We start from the raw sequence: 5,802 nt of genomic DNA, 5'->3' as shown, positions 1-5,802 counted from the left end.
GTATTCATAATATACGAATTATTTGGTTTTAGAAATCATAGTTTAGACGAATGTTAATGGTCACTTTTAACCTCATTTGATAAAGGCCAAATGGGCGCCCATGCGATGCCACTCCACGTGACGTCACAGGGACCTAGTTTCTATACGAGTAGATAGGAGTTTTACATCATCTGAGATTACCAATATAGGCATGAGGCACGGAGCTCAGGGAAACATTTATTAATAATCACCTATTAAAATTGCCTATGGTCGAAAAAGTTTCCTTCGTTTGATGGGGTATTAATAATCCTTATTAAATCAAGCGCTACCTGCTAGCAGGGTGCTTTACGCTACCGCCATGCTCGGCAGCAAGCAGCCTGCATCATAGCGACGTTCATAGCCTCGCACCCAGGTGGCCTCACACAGCAGCAGCCAGACGTCACACGTGCTTTTCCCAGCATTCATACTTAGCTGTCGCGTTTTCGCGCGCTTGAAATTTTTCACTTTACGTTTAATCACGAAAAATAGATATCTTAATTTAAAAGGCTAAAAATGTGAAATATGTACTCAAGGAATGATAATCTTTCGATATAGGCAGTAAAAAGATAATAGGAAACCACCCTATTGGATAGCCTTGTCTTGGATTACGATTAATAAAGGATTCTCAAAGAAGTCACCGCTGAAGCTTACGCCGCGCTAGGTGCTGCGCCTGATGCCATTCTCCGGAACTGCCTTCTTCGTTCAACGTTATGGAACCAAAGCACTACTTAAGGATACTAAAAACACTGTATAAAATGGTGCCTCGTATTATACGAACTTTAAGAACCCCATTACACGTGTATATCTTCCAAAATAAAATGTATTATTCCGTCATACTGTGTCTTGAAATTCATTGTAATTAAATCATATCTCAGACAATCGTATTTTCTCAAGGGAGATGGTTTTTCATTATCGTACGTCTACAAATAGCAGGGAACATTGTAATACAGAGACGAAATTACTGCTACCCTAGTTTAGATGACAAAATTCCTCATTTTTATAATGAAGGGTTTTAGAAAGAACTGGTATGCGTTGCTATTGCTGAAATAAACGAGAATGGGACATCATTATCTATATCCCTCTGGCTCAAATGCAACAAATTATTCCCAGCGGAAAATTCTCTTGCATTAAAAAAATAATAACCCAGGGAAAAGAGATAATGACCAACCATGCTCCAATGCTTCCGGCAATGCTCTCATCTCATTTTAAAATTGTCATTTTCCATCGCGAAATGAAGGCATATTTTTTAAATCAAAGCTAGAGCAGGCAAACATTTCAATTTTCGGCGATTTTGCTTCTCTTTCGCTTTTATAACATCCAATAAAGTTAAACCAAATCAAAAAATAAATAATTTTCTGTTATCGAGTCTATATATATTATCAACATTGCTCCATTGATAATATTTTCTTTAATAATGATACAAAGTGCTGTTGATTTTAATGAAATGGACCTTTTGCACAGTTTTAATATGAAATTAGGTATACTTCTATTCCTTCAAACCTTACTCCATGATCCCTTATTACAGCATCTTGGAAACTCACGTTTGCTATATTTGCTGTTTTTATTGTATGTATTTGTGTTTCTACAACCGAGATTGCAAAGTGAAAATAAGTTCAAGTCCTTGTGAATTTAAGAATCCCCCATGCATATTTTATATCACAAGCGATTGTTCCTTATATTTTCTACTCATGCTGCTTCATTTCACTCAGGAGTATTTCATATGATTACAAAGAATGTACGTAAGGAAAGTAGCAGAATGTAAATTTTTTGTCTCACCTTTTTCAAGCGATTGATTAGCTAAAATTTAAAAGTTTTTGCAGGACGCTTGCAGAGTGAGATAATTGATATTGAGCTTTGTAACTTCCAAGATATTTCCGTCTACGTAATTCTTTTGTACGGAATGTCAAACAGTAAATGTCGAGAAATTTTCGTAAAATAATTTGTGTAAATTCAGCTCTAAGATGACTCAATGGAAAACGTACGCGGCTTGGTGCTTAGAATCGAATACTGACATTCCAAATTGAAGTGAAGAAGAAAATGAAGTTCCAGCTGAAGGAACTAAATTTTTTTACACTTTTTCATTAACTATTCACATTACTATGCGACAAGTAGTAAAGCAGGACAGAGAGAGAGAGAGAGAGAGAGAGAGAGAGATGACTGCATAAATTGCATATAAATCTAGCTTTATGAAAATATTATAAAAAAAACTAGCTTCCGTGAGATTCCGGTGTTATATACATGCACTAAAAATAAGCGATATCAAAATAAAATATGCATAGTAAAAATAATTGTGCAACCAATTATACCTACTAGTAAGTAGTGCCACTAGAGTACATACACTAGGGTAAACAGAGGTGACGCTAACAACTGATTTCTCGAAAGTTTATCGCGTAAAGACTATCGCGTACTTAAGTGGGATTCCGCCTTTGCTCTGGGTGTATTAGTACGAGTGTAACTTAAAGATGCGTTTGTACTAAGGCTTCTACACCTATCTCGTGAGCATTAAATGTAGTGGAAATAATATATTCACTAAAAATATGCGGCATCCAAAGAGACTATCGAAGATATCAGGCAATCAAATCCATCGCGTGGTCTTGGATTTTGGCAAAAGTCAGTGGTTCACACCTCAGGTTATTTTAATTTTAATTTAAAATTGCTTCATGGTCATACTGAGTCCCTATCTGATTTTATGTATGATTATTCTGTGAAATTAAGACCTAGGGTAAAATTTCCCCATGATCTGTTGGTTAAACCCTGGGCTAGGGTTTTAGAATCACCTAAATTTAACGAATTAAAACTTTAGTTTAAATAAGTAAGTTTTCTATAAAATTGTCTCAAGTTAGTTGTAGATGAAATTATAAAGCAAATGAGTTAGTTTTCTTGCAATAAATTAGTTTTATTCTCATTGTTAGTTTCTCATAAGTTATTGATTCAGTGTATGTTCCCTAGTGCCTTTTTACTTATTTAACCTCCAAAGTATTTATCGGTATAGCATACATAAGTATTCCGCTTGCACATATATCTCATTTCTGGTTTTATTATCCATATTTCGGCATAATATTTCCTAGGGACACTGCTAAGGCCAGACAAAATCAGCAACCAATTGGAATTGTCAGCAATGAAAAATATCAGTTCGGGAACCGTCCCGCAACGGAGTCACATTAATTTTAAAATATAAAACGCGAGTTCGCACGAAAATTAACGATGAAATTAGCCAGTTAACGTTATTTTATAGAATAATTTTTGATCGTCAATTCATAAAGAGCGTTCATCCCTATTACAAGGCGCGTTTTGTAAGTAAGAACGGAGGCGGCAATTTTCTGTAATGACGGAATCCAGAAGCTTGTTGTTCGATGCGATAAGTGCCTAATATCAAATGGAATTAGGTATATGAAAATGTAGTTGAAAGTGTACGTTTATTCGTGAAAATAAAATTGTTACAGAAAGTATCATTTCAAAGCGGTACTTACTTTAAAAAATGCGCCTAGTATATCGGCAATTTTTGAGACAACAAAGCACCCCATGGTGTTGGCTGAAAAAGTATTCTCAAACGAGGATATACGCGCAGCGGCGATAATGGAGTGACGTAATGAGAAGTCATGACGAGACGTTGATTGCCAGTGACAGGATTCTTCCTTTCCTCCATATCGCTGCTGTCTGGAGTGAATGTGACTTATTGTTTCTCGTTGCGGGGGTTGAAAGTCTTCAACATGCGGCTCTAATGAATGAACGAACTTTCATTGCGGTTTTTTAAGCTGAAAACTGGACGACTGCTTTACCGTGATGCTATCGGTCGAGCAATGACTAATACACTCTGTTTATTTCTTTCTTTCTGGATGAAATTATCTGAAAATACCAGAAAATTCTTTTCTTTTGATATGAATAATCGAAAAAAACGAGATTCAAGATGAAAATGATAGTTTAATACCGATTTAATTAGCCATTTTTTATCATTAATAAGTGCATTAGAGAAATGATGAAAGTAAATATATTATCCATGTAAAAATTACAATATAAGTGTAATGTAGTGAGATAATGAACGATAGTGCTCATACTTATACTACTGTAAAACGCATGAAATCACTATTCAAATGGAAATCACTGTTAATAATAATTCCACTTTATTTAGCCAAGAAAACATTAATGGTTAAAAATGAATGAAAATAGTGGGTATGAAGCTTAAAACACAATTAATGGAGGGGATATGATGGTAAGCGTAAATTGAAAGAAATATTTATGCGAACCTTTGGTTTTCCATCCATTGTTGTTTGATACAGAGAGATGACATAATCCTTATTGCATCGATAATTCATTCTGTACGCTGTTGCTGTAGGTAGTTGGAAATCACTGCCAGTGTAAAAGTTATCAGTGTAAGCATCTAATGAAAAAATATTCTTCTACTACGTTTTTGTGGGATTTTCTTTGAAATCATATAAATTCGTATGAACTTCTTTCTCTGTCATCTAGTCCTTTAAATAGTAATTAATGAAATTTTTTCGTTTACTATTTCAATAATAATTGTTTAATTTCATCATAATTGTATAAATATCCTCTTCTACATTTTCCGTCCTTATCTTTTTTATTTCCAAATATTTCTACGCATAATAATGACGAAATTTCTCATTTTTTCCCGAGACCCAAATATCTGTAGCTCAATGCTATCCTTCTGTCCTATTATTCTTCATTACAGTTTTACCGCTGTGGAGTCAAATCGATTTGAGATCAATATTGAGGATTTAGATTCTGCAAGACTGTACCTTGCTATGTGTAATCATATTGCCTCATATAAAATGAAATATGCAAAGAATAGAGTATATGTCCAATTTAATGTTTGGACATACATTACGTCCTTTGAAAATTTATTTTTACATCATTGTGCTCGATTCATTATTTCATTTTGTGTCAAGCTCCTTACACTATTTGTACTGTGTTATGTACAGTGCACATAACAAAGTACAAATATGTGTTCATTTTTATAATTTTTTGTTGAGATTTTCGAAATTTTAAGACACAATGGCGAACAGAAGGTATTGACCGATTTGGAAAAAAAATCATATTTGCAATATCCTCCCGGGTACGCAACTTTTACCGCATATTACGATTCGCTCCGAAAGAAGTGGTAAATCGAGGCACCCTAATGTACACTATATTCCTTACCTCCTACCACCGACTTAGATTCCTATAAAATTTCCGATAGGCAGTCTAAAATAGGCCACGATTAATCAGCGAAAAAGAAATTCCATCAAGTGAGAAAAGAGAAGAAAAGTTAAGTGATTTGGAAGGCATACCGAATGTCCTCCACAAGTGTTCGATTGAGTGGTTTTGTATTTTGAGGGAAAGGATTCTTTATGGAATCTATTCGAATGAAAGCGGACAGGGGAATATTGATTTTCAAGATTAAATCAATTTTTTGACGAACCTTAGGTATCTACTTTTAAGCTCTTTTCATCGTATAAATCGTCCCAATAGTGCTATCATGAGAAGGCTATGAGCGATTCATATTTATTTCTGGATGAATAGATTTTTCCGGATTCTCTACCGTAATCACCGTGGCTTTATGATTATCAAAAATGGCTCCTAAATCTTATGTACAAGGGATTTTTAGTGTCGCACTTACTGATTCTCATGTTTATTTTTCCAAATATGATGAAGCATTATGATGATAATGGGATCACTATTCGATATTATCGAAGTCAAACATAGATACGAAACGAAAAACATCCTCGTTATAGTATTCTGGATTGAAATTTTATGCCCAATGGCATTTTCCCGTATGAATGGTCG

This window comes from Ischnura elegans, chromosome 12 (genome assembly GCF_921293095.1).
Source record: "Ischnura elegans chromosome 12, ioIscEleg1.1, whole genome shotgun sequence".
Classification (NCBI taxonomy): domain Eukaryota; kingdom Metazoa; phylum Arthropoda; class Insecta; order Odonata; family Coenagrionidae; genus Ischnura; species Ischnura elegans.
Note: the sequence above shows the minus strand (reverse complement) of the source record.